Source organism: Ovis aries, chromosome Y (genome assembly GCF_016772045.2).
Source record: "Ovis aries strain OAR_USU_Benz2616 breed Rambouillet chromosome Y, ARS-UI_Ramb_v3.0, whole genome shotgun sequence".
NCBI classification, from domain to species: domain Eukaryota; kingdom Metazoa; phylum Chordata; class Mammalia; order Artiodactyla; family Bovidae; genus Ovis; species Ovis aries.
In genome coordinates this window covers 14,798,246-14,816,404 of record NC_082741.1, presented here as the reverse complement: position 1 = coordinate 14,816,404, position 18,159 = coordinate 14,798,246, and the positions used below count along the sequence as shown (strand labels likewise).

The 18,159-nt window shown below is 39.7% G+C and overlaps 1 pseudogene; it reads left to right on the top strand.

The window, feature by feature from the left end:
* The first annotated feature begins 10,352 nt into the window (after positions 1–10,352).
* Positions 10,353–11,623, top strand: LOC132659079 (zinc finger protein 280B-like; annotated as a pseudogene).
* The last annotated feature ends 6,536 nt before the right edge of the window (positions 11,624–18,159 follow it).

Genomic DNA, 18,159 nt, shown 5'->3' with positions numbered 1-18,159 from the left:
ACCTCTGATGCAGTGAGGGACTGGGGGCAGGAGGAGAAGGGGACAAGAGAGGATGAGATGGCTGAATGGTGTTGCTGACTCGATGGACGTGAGTCTGAGTGAACTCCGGGAGTTGATGATGGACAGGGAGGCCTGGCATGCTGCAATTCATGGGGTTGCAAAGAGTCAGACACGACTGAGCGACTGAATTGAACTGAACTGAGGCTCCTCCTACTCCTGCTTCTGAACCTAAATAACTTGTAGCTCCTAAGGGAAATTGTTATGGATAAAATAAAATATTTGAAATGAATGATATTGACAATAGCAAATCTTTTGAGACAGAGCTAAAGCAGTTTCATGTATTAACATGCATTATGAATGAAAAAGAAGAAAGGTTGGCAAAACAATGATCTAAGTCAGTGCTATTCACGGAAGTTTCTGTAGCAATAGAAAATTTTTAAATAACTGTTACATGTATTCCCTAATAAGGATGATCAGCTTTTCACAGATATAAATGCATATTTTTCTCTTCCGTGAAGTGACCTATTTGTATCATTTTTCTGATTTTTTAGAAGGAGTGTTCATCTTGTAGGAATTGTTTTTATTGCCTTACTGTGAGGCTTAAAGCATCTTAGATCTTCAACCAGGGATAGAATCTCTGCCCCCTGCAGTGGAAGCACAAAGCTTTAACTACTAGATCACTAGGGAATTCTCAATGAAAATGTTTCCAATTTCCTTGTGTGATATGCTACTTTGGAGATGTTAAAATGTTGCTAGTGTGACTGAGTTATTAATTCTTTGCATGTGCTCAGTAGCTTCAGTGCTGTCCAACTTTTTGTGACACCATGGACTATAGCCTGCCAGGCTCCTCTGTCCATGGGATTCTCCAGGCAATAATACTGGAGTGCGTTGCCATTTCCCTTTCCAAGGAATCTTTCTGACCCAGGGATTAAATTTGTGTCTTTCACATCTCCTGCATTGGCAGGCAGTTTCCTTATCATTAGCACCACCTGGGAACCCTATTGAATCTTTATTTTAATTTAATTTAATTAATTAAAAATTAAAAGATACGGCTAGAAGAACCAGTTCTTCCTTATAACTGAGTTTCAATTAACCTGTATACTCAGTAATTTGTGTATCCCTTCGACATTTTCCTTAAGATGAGAGCCCATGCCCTTTCCTAAATGTAGGCTTGGTTTAACTACTTGTTTCCAAGAACAGAATATGTCAGGGGGAAGGAGATAACTTTATAGCAGGAACTAGTGGTAAATCATATTGATAGTATGAATCCTTGATGGGAAGTGATGAGAAAGATATATTTCCTTGGAGGTATAGTTCCAAAAATATAAACCCCAGCGCAACCAGGAGAAATATATCAAACCCATATTGACAGTCTTTTTGCAAAATACCTGTCCCTGAAGGACTCCTGAAAATTGTCAAAATTCATGAAAAGAAAGGAAAGTTTAAGAAACTGCTATAGCCCAGAGTAAGCTAAGGGAGGTATCTGGAGCTTTTCAGTATATATCCTCATTTAATTTGGTATCCTATATGGGAATATGAAACTGGAAAAGAACATCTGTGGGAAAACTGGTAAAATCTGAATAAAACCTGGAACTTAGTTAAATTTACCCTACTGAATGATGCTGGAATAATTATGAGGCTTAAAGGAGGTCATTTCACATATATACATTTTAGACATTGCAAGTATTTTCTCTATGTAACACCCACTTCATTTTGACTTCACTGGAATGGAAATCTAAAATATGGTATACTTCAATGAATGGAAATCTTCAAATACAAAGGATCAATAATATTTAGACTGTGTGATCTGACCATAACTCAATAATGAGAAATTGACAAAGGAGATCTTGTAAAATGCCATTCATTTGGAAAATATCAATAAATATATTATTACATAATATATATATCCATGGAATTTTCAGGTAAGACTGCTGGAGCAGATTGCCATTATTTTCTCCAGGGGATCTTCCTGACCTGGGATTGAACCTGGGCCTCTTGCGTCTCCTGCATTGGCTGGAAAGTTCTTTAACTGTTGAGTGACCAGGGAAGCCCATACAATATATAATCTTTGTCTTGAGAATGTTAGGATATATTTGGAAGAGAATGATAATGAACATACTATTCAGCAAAAATTATGGGACACAATTTGTATGGGGAAATAATAGAAGCAGTGACAGACTTTATTTTCTTGGGGTCCAAAATGATTGTGGATGGTGACTGCAGCCATGCAATTAAAAGATATTTGCCCCTTGGAAGAAAAGATATGACAAACCTAGACAGCATATTAAAAAGTAGAAATATCACTTTGCTGACAGTGTGTCTAGTCAAAGCTATGGTTTTTCCAGCAGTCATGTATGGATGTCACAGGTGGATCATAAAGAAGGCTGAGTGCCAAAGAATTGATGCTTTTGAAACGTGGTGTTGAAGAAGATTATTGAGTGTCCCTTGAACAGCAAGGAGAGCCAAGCAGTAAATCCTAAGGGAAATCAACTCTGAGTATTCACTGCAAGGACTGATGCTGATGCCAAGCATCCAATACTTTGGCCACCTGATGTGAAAAGCCAACTCATTGGAAAAGACCTCGATACTGGAAAAGACTGAGTACAGAAGAACAAGTGGGCAGCAAAAGAGGAGATGGTTGGATCATATCACCAACTCAAAGGACATGAGTTTGAGTAAACTCCAGGAGATAGTGAAGGACAGGGAAGCTTGGTGTGCCACATGTAGTCCCTGGGGTTGTAAAGAGTCCTACATGACTGAGGGGTTGAACAACAACAGTAAATTAAGGTAAATTTATAGCATTACATATAAGAGAAACAAGAGTTACAAACAACTATCTCAAAAAGTTGTAAAGATGAGTAACAGAACAAACATAGTGATAAGAAGGAATGAAATTAATAAAGAATGAAAAATGAATGTAATCGAGAAGAAAATATTGTACCAAAACCAAAACTTTATTCCTCCGTATGACTACTAGGAGACTTCCAGCAGAACAGGGCATTTAAAAACGACTCTGTAAAGGGCCAAAAAAGAAATACTTTAGGTTTTGTGAATATGTTATTTGGCGATTAATCAAGTTTTCAGCCATAGACAATAACCAAAGGAACTGTCAAATTCCTGCTCAACTTTAAGGATGCTGAAAATTGAATTTCACACAATTTTCACGTCAGAAAATAATATTCTTTTCGGTTTTCCTCAGCCATTTATAAGTGTAAGGCTCTAATACTAAAATAATAATAAGTAAAGCTCATTCTCAGCTCACTATAGCCTGCACAAAAACAGGGGCAAGGCTACCCTGCAGTGATCCAAATGGAATTCCAAGAGGAGGGACTTCAAGATCCAGGTGTATGGTCAAGTTCTTTAAGCAAAGGGCAGGTCACCCCTGAGTTCCGTGAGTGCTGGACACCGTCACTCGACTCACCTGGTAGACTCGGCTGTCGCTCTCAGCCCTGTGTCGTGGTGACTGTGCAGTACTTTTCCCCCGCCTTCCCCCTCGCGCCTCAGCTTCCGTGAGCTGTGCAATCTTGACAGACCTCAAATCCTTGAGATTCACGTTCAGCCTGACCACTCCCCCAGTGGTTGCCGCCAGAGTTGCCACCACACACGCATGCGCCCAACTCGGCCTCGTGGCCAATCAGATTGCAGGAGCCAACACATGGCAGCCAATCATCTGTGGTAGCAGGCGCCCCTGTAGGAGCAGTGACGGCGGCGACCCGAGACTGAGAAGGCGTCGTCCCCTCAGGCTTTACCGGGGGACAGCCCAGGGCCAGGTGAGCTGCCTGCAGTTCTGACATCGCCGCCAAAGGGGACTGGTAAGGACTGGGGCATGGTGCGGCCAAAGCGGTGCCTGAGGGTCGAGGGGAGGGTTTCACGGGTCCCCATACGCGCGGGGCCTCGCTCGCAGGGGTTTCGTGTCAGAACGCGGGGACCCTCAGGAGGGAGCATGCGACTGGGCCCAGAGGCCCCAAGGCCCCTTGCACCCTCTCCCTTCTCTAGTCTGGGTGGGCACTGCTCCCTGGCAGCCTGTCTGCCCTAGGGGTGGGACACGCTAGCTTCGGGGAAGGGCCTGACAAGCCCCCGGCCTCCGTCCAGGCCTCCTGTGGAACCTAATATATTTAAACACACAGAGAAAAATCTTCATGGCTGGTTTGTGAATCAGGCCCGACCTGGTTCTGCACCCAGGCATAGTCAGGAAGGCGCAGAGGAAAAACACACACACAGACACACAGACACAGACACACACACACCACCCCACCCCCACCCCCCTCAGTGGCCTCTTCATTGCCGTGGTTCCTTGGTCATTTTCCTATTTCCTCTGCCTCTCCTCGGACTCCAGGTCTGCCCCTGTCCCTGTAGGCCCCGAGATTCAGGCCTTTGGTTCGGGAAGCTGGCAGATGAGGTATTTGTTTGTTTGTTACTGAGAGAACAGGGGTGGGAGGAAGAAGCTCAGGGAAGAGGAGTTCAGTCACTTGCTCTGGTTGAGTGTGAGACGCCTAGTCAGCATCCGTAGGATAGGACTAGGTAGGGCCTTAGGGATAGAACATTCCCAGAACACGTGACACACCCTGACCTTTCCCTCTGCCCGCCCCCAGGATGTGACCTTCTCCTGCCTGGATAGTCTACAGCACACAGGTTTTCAGTGTGCCCCTGAGGTGAGGTGACAGACATCCATACAATAAGGAACCAAGTTGTGTCTTTCTTGCCTTCCGTTTTTCTCCTTTCATTCATGGGCTGACACATTGCTGTTGAGAGAGAGTTCTGATTGCAGGTGGTGACTTCAGGGCATTCATGGTTCAGGTCACTCTGAAGCTCTCTGAGTTGCACCCTTAAAAACAGGCAGGGAGGCTGGTGGCTTGCTTTCTCCTGCCATCTGGAAAAAAAAAAAAAAAGTAGTAGCACCATGGGTTTCAAGCTGTGTAGAGCTGAATCCTACCACTTGGTGAGGCTAAAATTGGGCAATGCTCATATCCTAAGGTTTTAGCTACAAAATCAAAGTAATGAAGGTGTGGGAGTTCCCTGATGGCCTGGTGTTTAGAATTTTGAGCTTTCATTGCAGTGATCTGGGTTCCATCTCTGGTCAGGGAACTGGGATCCCACAAGCCAGGCAGCACGGCCAAATGAATGAATGAATAAAGTGTTCATTTAGAGAAAATGTGTTTTGATTTAACAAGTTTGCATGGGATTACTTGCTCATTTCTGTACCCTTAAGGGCTTCATTTCATTAAGTAATTGAACTCTACTGGGTGGGGGCCGGGTACTTTCTGAGTTCATTTCATGCCAGTAAAGAAGAGCATAGGTAGCTCTATGCCCAGCAACTTGTGCCTACAGCTCTGTTGTATAGTTATCTATTGCTGGTACAGCTTTGAACTTCACAGCATATCAATGTTGCCATGTTTTGTTTTGGTCCTGCCATGTAACTTCTTAGGATATTAGTTCCTCAACCAGGGATCAAATCCAGGATCCTGGCAGTGACAGGGCTGAGTCCTAAACGCTGGACGGCCAGGCAACTCTGTTTTTAGGTGTTTTGGTTTGTTTTGTGTTTTTAAATTTTTGCCATATTTATAGGAGAACTCTTCTGTGTGTGTGTATGATGTAAATGATATTATAACTCGAAATGGTTTTGTTGTACATATTATCTCAAATTTGAATAGTCTGAAAGAACTTACATTTGTTATCTCTTGGTAGAATCCAGTTGGGTCGTTTAGCCTCCGGGTCTCTGCTGAGGTCGTAGTCAAGCTTTTACCTGGTTTGTCAACCTCTGAAGACTTGGTTTGATGAATCTATGCTCTCCCACTTGGCTGTACTCATGAAGCCTCAGCTCCTCCCTCTGTGGGCCTCTCCAAGTGTTAGCTCATATGGGGGCTGCTCATGTGGAGGCTTCTGTGTTTTCCCAGAATGAGTGATTCGGGAAAGAACTTGCAGCCAAGATAAAGTGCAGAGTCTTTTTTCAGAAGTTACACATCTTCACTTCTGTATTTGCTTTGTCTCAGAGGTCAACCCTGTGATAGTTTGAGAGAGAAGTACACAGGGGTGACAATATCAGGAGATGTGATTCACTTGGGGTCATCTTGAAGGCCGGCTACCATACCCATTAATCCACCTTGCTGACCTTTCTTAATATGATCTCAGTTCTGTTACTGTGAGGTAATTTTTTGGATTATGTACACTTCTTGTGTGCTAGATCTACTCAATTCTTGTTTATTCAGTGATATTCTAGCAAGTCTCTTTTTTTGTCCTGGATTAAGTTTTCTGTTCCTCCGGACAGTTACCATCAGCAAACAGATTGACTATAATGTCACCTCTCATGAAAAAGCCATCTTTTGGTGAAACATCCTGCTTCTGCTTCTTTTATTTCATATTTGCTTATTATAGGCTGCTCAGAGTTGTGTAGAATTTATCTCCAATTCTCTCATTTTCCTTTAAATCCACTCTTGTCAAAGTCACCGGCGAATTCAAAATGTTTAATTCAGTGGTCAATTTTTAGTTTTTAATTTAATTTATTGGCAGCCTTTTTCAGAGTAGTCCATTTCATCTTCCCCCCAAAAATATTTCATTTGGATTACAGAGTGCTTCTCTTTCCTGCTTATCTTCTACCTACAGTTCTCCTGCATACAGTGTGCAACCTTTGTGTCTGGCTTTATTCAGATATCATATTTTCTTTTTAAGTATTCATTTATTTAGCTGTGTGGCATGTGGGATCTTACTTCCCAGCCCAGGGATGGGACCTGTGCAGAATCGTAAAACACTGGATCTCCAGGGAAGTCCCCTAGTTTGTGTACTTTCAAGATTCATCCATTTCATGGATGTATAGCAGTGCATGTTTTTCTATGGCTGAATATGGTATATGATTATCGTATATGGTTTGTATGTAGTCCATTGTGAACATATACCACAGTTGATTTATCCATTCATCAATTAATGGATAATATTTGGATGGTATACTCTTTGTGGCTATTGTGAGTAATGTTGCTGTGAATATTGTTTTTTCATGGACTTAACATTTTCAGTTTTTATGGATATATACAAAAGAGTGAAATTGCTGGATCATATGACTATAATTTTTGAGGCACTGACAAACCACTTTTCCAAAGTTGTATCATTTTATAGCAATTACATCAACAATATCTGAAGATTCCTTTTCTCCACATCCTCTGTAGCACTTGTTATTATTCCTCTTTTTGATGATAGCCAAGCTAATGGGTGTGAAGGAGTATCTCACTGAGATTGATTTATATTCTCCTAATCATGTGAAGCAGTATTTTTGTGATTCTTGCCCATTTGCATATCATCTTTGGTGAAAAATCTACTCAAATTATTTTCCTGGTGGTTAAATGTTTTGTTTCTTTTTTTATTGTTATAAAAAACTTGTAACTCAAGTTTTACCATTGTAACCATTTTACATGCTAAATATTTCACAGACTTTCATCAGCCTTTTTGGAGAAGGAAATGGCAGCCCACTTCAGTATTCTTTCCTGGAGAATCCCATGGACAAAGGAGCCTGGTGGGCTACAGTCCATGGGAATGCAAAGAGTCAGACAGGACTGAGCGACTAACACACACACACACATACACACACACACACACACACACACACACATAGTCACAATGTTGTTTTGTTGTTGTTGTCATTGTTTTAACTGTGCTGTGCAGCTTGCATGATAGTTCCCTGGTTGAGGACCATACCCAGGCCCCTGATAGGAAAGCCTGGAGTCCTAACCTCTGAGCTACCAGGGAATTCCTTATCACATTGTTATGAAACAGATCTCTACACCTTTTCATCTTCCAAAATTGAAATTCTATACCCATCACCTGTCCCTTTATACAACAACTCCTCTTTTAGTCACTGTTTCCCTAGACACTGGAATCCGTGGTTCTTCTTTGTTTCCTTTCTATTGGTTGGTTATATTAGATATTTCATATAAGTGGAAAGATAGTATTTGTCTTTTTTATAACTGGCTTATTTCATTTAGCTTGATGTCTTAAAGGAACATGCATGTTGTAGCATGTGGCAGAATTTTCTTTGTATGGCTAAATAACATTTCATTGTATGTATATATCACATTTGATGCACATTTAGATGCTTCCACCTCTTAGTTGTTTTGATTTATGCTGCCATGAGCATGGCTGTGCAAATATCGCAAGACCCCATGTTAACTCCTTTTGAATTTATATCCAGAAGTGGAATTGCTGAATCATGTGGTAGTTCTATTTTTAATTTTTGAGGAGCCTTTATACTGTTTTCTGTAGCAGTTGCACCATTTTAAAATATATCCATAATACACAAAGATCCAGTCATTGTACATGCTTGCCAACAATTGTCCTTTCCTTTGCTCCCCTGTACATTTCTTTTCCTTCATGTGTATACACACATACATGCACACACAATTTTTTTCATATGCTTTTCCATTATTGGTTATCACAAGATATGAGTATAGTTCCTTGTGCTATACAGTAGGATTTTGTTTATGTATTCTATATATTAATACTGTAGTTTGCCTCTGCTAATCACCAGCTCCCAATCTATGCCTCCCTGACCCTTCCCTTCTTGGTAATCATGTAGTCTGCTGTCTATATCTGTGAGTCTGTTTCTATTTCCTGGATAAGTTCATTTGTGTCATATTAGATTCTACATGTAAGTGATGCCATATGATATTTGTCTTTCTCTTTCTGACTTCCTAAGTATTCTTTTTAGTGCTAGTGTAGATTGAAGTGTTTACTTAACTTCATTTGCAGAACATTTGTTGCCACTGTATAGAAATGATTGAATTTTAAAATATTTATCTTGTATTCCACAAGATTTTTATTAATTGTAATACTTGTGGTTTCTTCAGGATTTTCTCTACAAAAGTATGCTATCTCCAATATACTTTGACTTTTTCCTTTCCATTCCGAATGATGTTTTTGTTTTTTTTAAAACAATAGCAACAGCAACTCCTTTTTCTTACCTGATTGCCCTGGTTACAGAACTGCCAGTATAATATTGAGCCAAAGTGCAGAATAGACATCCTTGTGTTGTTCCCAATCTTAGAGGGAAAGCTTTCAGTTTTTCATTATTAAGTGTGATGTTAGCTGTGGGTCTTTCACAGGTACCCTTTGATTGAGAAAGTTCTCTTCTGTTCTTGGTTATTAAGTTTTTGGGTTTTTTTTAAACCCCTATAATGAGAAGGTGCTAGATTCAGGAAAATGCTTTTTTGGCAGGCAGATGTGTTTTGTGTCCTTTTTTAAAATTAAAATGGCATAATGTAGACTGACTTCTGTATAATGAACCAACTTTGCATACCTTCATAAATTCCACATGATCATGTTACATAATATTTTTTATATATTGTTAGATTTTTTTTTTGCCAGTATTTTGTTGAGGACTCTTGCCTCTGTATTCATAAGGGATATCAGTCGTGTGTGTCTGTGATGTCTCTGTGTGATACTGGTATTGGAGAAACAGTGGCATCACTTTTCCTGCTATGTGAGGAAGAGACATGTGGAGTGAAGGATGAAGCATTGTTGGATTTGAGTTTAGTCAGGATTAGAGGGAGATATTTAGGATATATCAGTGTGGAATTGAGGTGAGATTATCAAGAGAGTTCATTCTTAATTTGCTAGGTCTGTATTAAGTGCTTGACATTGAATTGTGCTTTTTGCTAACTATGTATATAGATACTTTATACTTTGAATTTGCTACCTATTTTCTGTATTAACATTTATGAAACTAGTATGTGTGAATCAGTTGTGATGTGCATTTAAGATATGTTTTCTTCCAATTTTACTACAAAACAGATGCCACTGAATAGCTGACACTTTTTAAAAAGAGCTACTAACCTTAAGTCTAAGAAATAAGCATTTTTGTCTTTAAGGTACAGAAACAGATTTAAAAGTTATAAATTTGCCTAAAAAGATGCAACTGGTGTGTGGCTAACTTAGAATTCCAGCTCAATTTTCTTTGACTCTGAAGTCCATGTTTCTAAACACTGTACAATAGTGCTTTTATAAAAATACTCATCCTTTACATGTGATTTTTCCCCATAATCAGTGGTGTTGGGTTTTTTTCTTTTGTTTTTGTTTTTAAATAGAAGAGTTTAAGATGAACATAGGACAAAGCTATGATTCTAGAGTCATGTAGACTTGTAGTCATATGTTTTTCAACTGTCATTTAGTCTCTTTGATGCTCAAAGTCGTTATATGTAAGATAAGGGTGTTTATAACTACCCTAGAGTTTTGGAGATAATCAAATAGCACATTTTTCTGTACTTAACTAATATGTAGTATGTTTATACTTAGGTGGCAGTTTATATAAAGAAATCACTGGGACTTGTGGCCACACTCTTCAGGATTAAAAAAATATATATATTTAAAATATGGAACCACCATGTATGTTATGTGAAGAAGAACAAGAGCCAGAACCGCAGAAAAGCGAGGGAGAAACCAAACAAGTAGATAATGATGATGATGAACTGATCTTGGTTGGAGTGGAACATGTAAATGAAGATGCTGACGTGATCTTTGTTGGGATGACATCGAATTCAAAACCAGTCATTTCAAACATATTGAACATAGTTATCCCAGGTTCATGTTCAAGGAGAAAAAGGTATGGTCACTTCAGGAAAGATAATGCTCACAAATTACTGCCTGTTAGTCATTGACTCCCACATCAGCAGCAAAGACTGTCTTGCCAGTTTCTGACTCTGAATCAACACTTAGTTCTGTTATTATTAAGCCTTTGTCTGAAGCTGATTATAACAATATTTCACCACAAATAGTGCCTAATAGCTTTTCAGAGTTATGTTCTCCTTTGATTACCTTCACCAGTTCATTGCAGCATCCAGTAGAAACAGCAGTTTCTGCAGGAGGTATGAATAAAAGTCCTCATGTGTCAAAGCAATTTTCCACTTCTGAAACAAATAGTACAAATCCCAAAAGGCCTAAACTCAGTGATGGAATTATAGGGGACTATTCTTTAACTCTGTCCCCTAGGTATTTTTCATACATTGACTACTGAGCAAAGCACACCAGACAGTGTTCATACCTCATTAAGCCATGTTCAGAATGGAGAACCTTTTCCAACAGCTTTTCCAAGGGACAATGTTCATTGCAAGCCTGTAAGTCTTTTAGGAGAAAATGGACTGACAAAAATGGATTTTCCAAGTTTAGCAAGTCAAAACAAGATTGTTGATCCCACAGAAGAAAATCTGATTGCGTTATTTCGTGACTTCTAATATGGACAGCAAGGAGATGGGCAGCCAGAACCTAAGACTCACATAGCCTTTAAGTGCCTCAGCTGCTTGAAAGTTCTAAAAAATGTCAAAGTTCTAAATCACATGAAGCACCATTTGGAAGTTAAGAGGCAGAGAGGTGACAGCTGGAAAAACCACATCACCTGCCAGCACTCCCACCGCTAGTTTCCTACTCCCTTCCAGCTTCAGTGTCACACTGAAAGTGTCCACACTTTGCAGAACCTCTCTGCAGTCTGTAAAATCTGTGAGTTATACTTTGAGACAGATCAAGTTCTCTTACAGCACATGAAAGACAATCATAAGCCTGGTGAAATGCCCTATGTATGCCAGGTTTCTGATTGCAGATCATCAGTCTTTGCAGATGTGGATGCACATTTCAGAGCATACCATGGTAACACTAATAATTTGCTTTGCATGTTTTGTCTCAAAAGTTTGAAAACTGCAGCACCATACATGAGTTGTCATTGAGGGCACTGGGTAGAGAGTTTTCACCAGTGTTCCAAATGTCAGCTATAGTTTTTAACTTTCAAAGAAAAAATGGAGCACAAGACCCAGTGTCATCAAATGTTTAAGAAGCATAAGCAGCTAGAAGGATTACCTCCTGAAACAAAAGTTGTTTGTTATTCAGTTATCACTGGAACCTCTTCAACCAGGATTGGTGGAAGTAGCATCCATTACTGTGAACACATCTGATTCTGAACCATCACTCCCCAAATCTAAAACTAGGCGTTAAAACAAACAAACAATAACCCATTAATTCTACTTTCAGGAAGTCTGAAGCAAGTATTTCAGTCAAAATTAAAATCCCCATTAAAAACAAAAAAATCTAAATTATAACATTATTCACAGTATCAAATATAGTGAAAACTAAGTAATTTATGTGTTATTTTTAATCATGAAGTACAGTTTTGTTTGATCTGAAGGTTGAGATGTTATTTTAAAATATATTACCTGTTTTTCATATAATTATCTTAACACGTAAAAAGTGTGTCTGTGTGTGAGAGAGAATTAGAGAGGGGGAGAGAGGAAAAGTAACAACCTATTTTGGTATTTCATGTTATTTGTAAGTTCGAAAGCTCTAGTATACATATAATCTGTAAGTGTTTTAGCAACATAATTTTCAATTGTTTTCTTGCCTTGAAGATCTCAGTATTAACTTACAGGCAGATTGGAATGGCTTTGTTATTATATGGTCCCCTGTGCTGCTGAACTCTCTGAGGTGCCTCTGTTGTGCTGATCTAAGAAAACCTGGCTCTGAAAGCCTGGTGTGGAAAAGTTGATGGAGAAGCTGTGATGTGAGTTTGGAGCAGACATGGGATTTAGTCAGCAGAGAGCTGTGGCTTCTTGTCCCAGTTGAGGAAGAGGCACACAGTCACTCCAGGCATGGCACCATGGAAGAAGGAACACTGTCTTAGAGTGTCTTTACCTAACCCAGGGACATCTCAAGGATGCCAACCATTAAAATGCCTGTGTTTGTCGAGGGGCCCCTGCAAGCATCAAGCAGGCCCTGTGTATCATTGAATGCAGTTGGAGAAGCAGATGTAGTTAATAGAATGAGGCCTGGTGCCTGTGGAACTCCTGTTGAGTGATCAGAAGGCGAATTTGATTCATTCTGTCCCCTTTCCCATTTGGCTTGCCTTTAGTCAGAGTGAAGTATCCATGTCTGTCTCAGTCACAGTAGTAAAGCAAATTAAGATTCAAGGACAAAAGTCTTGCTGTCCAGTTTTATTTGTCCTGGACCCATGTGTCCTGGACCCATAGTTTTAACTGAAAAGGCTCAAACATAGGGAATCTGTTCAGTTTATAAATTGGGCTAAATTCTCTTCCCCTTAAGCTACAATGGAGTTGTCCAAAAATAGTAAATGTAGTGGATAAAAACGTCCCAGGGTGATTACACCCCTTATAGAACTTTTCCTTAGCTTTTCCAGTTACGGGTCTCTTACCCTAGTCGAACATGTGAAGATTTCAGTTTGTATCTTATATTGCCTTGGACACGAATGTATTACAGTTAATAGTTACTTCTTTGTGTGTGTAATTTCCCACTTTATCACAGTAATACTGAGTTTCAGTCTCACTTGACACCGTTTGATGTGCAAGAATTGTCTTGTTGATTTAGGTAATTATCAGGTGATAGAGTTATTATCCTTCCTCTAATCTATCCAGCTATCTAATCTGTGATTATACTTGTGGAAACTTTTTTTCTTGCGATCTCCAAGGGCACTTTCACAGACCTGTGGGGTACCCTCTAAAAATTGACTCCTGAACATCAGCACACTTGGCTGCCTCTGTGGTTTCCTGGAGGTGAGTCTCCTTAGGCATGTTTTAATGCCATCCCTTCTCCACTTCTGGCACAGATACCTAGGAATCTCTTTGCACCATTCAGGGAAGCTTGGATCCTGGCTGTAGACCTATGCCAGGAGAAATCTCTCCGTTTCCTCTTTCTTTCTCTTCCTCTTTATCTCTGCCCAGTTACTTTTTTCTCCCTCCTCAGTTTATTTAAATTCTGTAAGCTTTCCAAAATGCTGGAAAGTGATAAGCACCAAGGGCTTAGCATAACTCTCTAGAACTGAAGAGGAAGGACTGCAGATGACTAAGCTGTAGTGAGTCTGTTGTCTGCATTTTAGGTAATTTCCTGAGTGTAAATTCTATTGTATTTATTTACTCAGTGCTTGATTGATTGATTTGCACTTTGAATATTTTACTAGGCCTTTCCAGTTAGTTTGCCTGAGCCAAAGCACTTTACTAAGTTTCAGCTTAAAATACTATCTTTAGTTGTAGAAAGAGTCTGTATGTGTGTGTTCTGGTCTCAGGTGAAGACTTCTATGTATAATTAAACGTGCAGACTTTTGCATACGTATCGCCTTTAGTCTGTTTCTATAGTAAAACTATGAAGTGTGTTTTTATTGTTGCTTAGTGTTATCAACACTGTTACTGTTGTTTGTTCTGTATTTTGCTCCTAAGGAGTGCAAGTTGTTATTTATTGCCAACTACTGCTGAGAGGGATTGGAGGCAGGAGGAGAAGGTGATGACAGAGGATGAGATGGCTGGATGGCATCACCGACTCAATGGACATGAGTTTGGGTGAACTCCAGGAGTTGATGGTTGACAGGGAGGTGTGGTATGCTGCAATTCATGGGGTCTCAAAGAGTTGGACACGACTGAGTGACTGAAGTGAACTGAACTGAAAAAGGTTCCAGTGATGTCGACCCTGACTACCTCCTCTCTTCCATTCTCTGTCATTCTACTCAACTATTTTCCTCACTGCTGCACTGTTTTTGGTGACTCTGGCCTTGCTTTTCCTTGGCAAATTCCATTTCTTCCCGATCCAAAGACTGCACCTGCTGTTCTGGAAATGCTCTTCCCCTAGGCCTGAATGGCTTACTGCCTCCCTTGTGTGAGCTTCACCAATGCTGTTCAAATCACACAATGGAATCTCCAACCCCCTCCCTTTCTTCCTACTCCTTAAAGGCGCTTTAAGTCTCTACCTTCTTCTTCCCTTTCCAAACTAAATTTCCTAGATTTTCACAAAAAGAAAAACTGAGAAGAGATAATACCATCAGGGCTTTGCTTCTTAGAATTAACTTGAGTCAGTTTCTGTGCCAGAAATAAAAGATACTTAATAGTGAGTTGAGTCCTTTCAGGAGCTTTCTCTGTTTTTCTATTGATACCACTATATTTTTAAGGCAATGTCATTTGTTTACAAATACATTGAATATCTGTCTGTCAAGATCACTATTTTGTTATTGGCCTTTGTGAATTTCCTTGTCTATTTTGCTTGGTTTTTTTTCAGATAAAATTTATTAATGGTGCCAAAACTTATAAGTAAAATTAATATTCATAGTAATAAAATTTTTTAAATTTATTTATGCTGTCTTTCTACAAATAACATGGCATACCTTTAGTTTTTTAAAACTTATTTTATTTTGTTGGCCAGGACTTCTAAACAGTGATGTGTAAATGGGATTTCTTGTTATTAGTATCATCAAAGGCAGTGAGTATATGGCTTAATAAGTTTCTATTTCTGTTTTAGAATTTAAAGAGAATTGTTTTTTTAGTTTACAACATCTGTTGAGACATTTACTTTTCTTTCTTACTCCCTTCCTTTCTTTTTCTTCCTTTCTTCCCCTGTCTCTCTTCCTCTTTCTTTCCTTCCTTCCTCCTTTCTTTTCCCAGGTTTTTGCTTGACTGGACCTTCCCTGAAACAAAAGTAATTCCACTCATGGCTGAATATTATCCTCTCAGAAAACCATACTATTTTTCGTTTTTAGTATTGGAATTAACTTCCTCTTCCCCTTATTAGATTTGCCACAGTTGTATCAATGTATCTCATTTACTTTTTCCAAGTAGCAGCTCTTGTTTTATTATCCCAACAAGTTTTATATTGGTTGTTTTATATTTTTGTTGCATTCATATATACCTTCTTTCTTTAGGATTTTTTTATAACCTTGTATTTTAAAAGATTTATTTGCAAACTTTTATGGAAATATATTTGATTTACAGTGTTGTGTTTCTGATGTATATCAGTGATTGAATTATGCAGAACATATCCTTTCTTTAGGTTCCTTTCCATTTGTAGGTTATTACATGATACTATTTATTTTTTCATATGTTTAATAAAAGGTTTAGAATGTGACCTACCTTTATTTAAATAGAAATTTTGTCTGAACTCAAAATATTTTTATGTATCAGTTCAGTTCAGTTCAGTCGTTCAGTTGTGTCCGACTGTTTGTGAGCCCATGTATCTCAGCATGCCAGGCTTCCCTGTCCATCACCAGCTCCTTGAGTTCTTTCAGACTCATGTCCATTGAGTCCGTGATGCCATCCAGCCATCTCATCCTTTCTCGTCCCCTTCTCCTCCTGACCCAAATCCCTCCCAGCATCAGAGTCATTTCCAGTGAGTCATTTATTCGCATGAGGTGGCCAAAGTACTGGAGTTTCAGCTTTAGCATTATTCCTTCCAAAGAAATCCCAGAGCTGATCTCCTTCAGAATGGACTGATTGGACCTCCTTGCAGTCCAAGGGACTCTCAAGAGTCTTCTCCAACACCACAATTCAAAAGCATCAATTCTTGAGCACTCAACCTTCTTCACAGTCCAAATCTCACATCCATACATGACCACTGGAAGAACCATAGGCTTGACTAGACAGACCTTTGTTGGAAAAGTAATGTCTCTGCTTTTCAATATGCTGTCTAGATTGGTCATAACTTTTCTTCCAAGGAGTAAGTGTCTTTTAATTTCACGGCTGCAGTCACGATCTGCAGTGATTTTGGAGCCCAAAAATATAAAGTCTGACACTGTTTCCACTATTTCCCCATCTATTTCCTGTGAAATGATGGGACCAGATGCCATGATACTAGTTTTCTCCATGTTGAGCGTTAAGCCAACTTTTCCACTCTTCTCTTTCACTTTCATCAAGAGGCTTCCTCTTCACTTTCTGCCATAAGGGTGGTGTCATCTGCATATCTGAGGTTATTGATATTTCTCCTGGCAATCTTGTTTCCAGCTTGTCCTTCTTCCAGCCCAGCATTTCTCATGATGTACTCTGCATATGTTAAATAAGCAGTATGACAAAATATAGGCTTGATGTGCTCCTTTTCCTATTTGGAACCAGTCTTTTGTTTCATGTCCAGCTCAAACTGTTGCTTCCTGACCTGCATATAGATTTATCAAGAGACAGTTGAGGTGGTTTGGTATTCCCATCTTTTTCAGAGTTTTCCACAGTTTATTGTGATCCACACTGTCAAAGGCTTTGGTGCTGGGAGCCAGCAGGCGAGATCCCACCTATGACAAGATAATGCAGGACTCGAGGGACTCCCTGAGCCAATCCCACCCATGACAAGGTCATGTGGAGAGACCTGTTGAGCAAGACAGATCAGGACTTGAGGGACCCCCTCGACCTGCTTGAGCATCTACCCCCAAATCAGAATCTGTCTGTCTTCCTATTTTATGCCTATCACCAACTCTTCCAACATTAACAGTGGGCTATCCCCAACCACCATTCTCTGGGGAAAAAAAAATCAACTTAGGCTCTAGTTGATAAATCTCCTGGGCATGAAAGTATTTCAAACCCTCTGTTAGCATTCTAGCTTTCTTGGCAGGTTTATCCAGATTCTTGCAACATCGTTGAGCCAATGCTTGCTGCCAAATTCCCACATTCCTTATCTATTGTGTTCCTGGCAGTGCATATAGTTAGGATGTAGAAGAAACAAGCAGTAACCTTAGCATTAGCAACATTAGACTTTGAGTTAGTAAGTTCTTTCTTTGCTGTAACCCACTAAATCTTTGCTCCATAAAAATGTAACTCTGTACTTTAAGGGTGACAATGCAGACTAGGAATTTAAGAAGAAACACTGCAAGGGAAAATTATATTTCTGGCTGACCAACCTTTATTGCCGGGGTCCAGCCCTGGTGGATCCAGGGTAATTTGAAGCAGGGATGGCTTGGTGAGGAAAAATTTGTTTATTTAAAAATATAAAAAAGATTGAGAAGAAATAGTGTAGTAGGAAAAATTAGTGGAGAAAAGAGGCTTAATAACTTGGTTTACATGGAAAACCAATAAAGTTCCAAGACAAGGAACTTGCACCGTCTATGTTAGGTCACCGGCATCCACTTGAATAGCGGAGGGTGCCCGCCTTAGGCTCCCTCTCGCATGGGTCTTAGAAACCAGGACAAGTAAGTAGACTCAGAGACCCTCCACACCCCAGATGGGTGAAAATAAAGACACGGGGGAAACCAGTCTTTCCAGTGACTGGCCCATCCTCTATTTTCTGAAAAGGCCTTTTATACTTTTGATAGTACATAGAGATCAATGGATAATACAAAATTATGCAGTGTCAACAACCCTGACTCTTATAGAAACCAGACTTTCTCTCTGCATACCTAGTTGCATACACAAGTCTTAGATGATTTATGTCATCTTATGGCCGGAA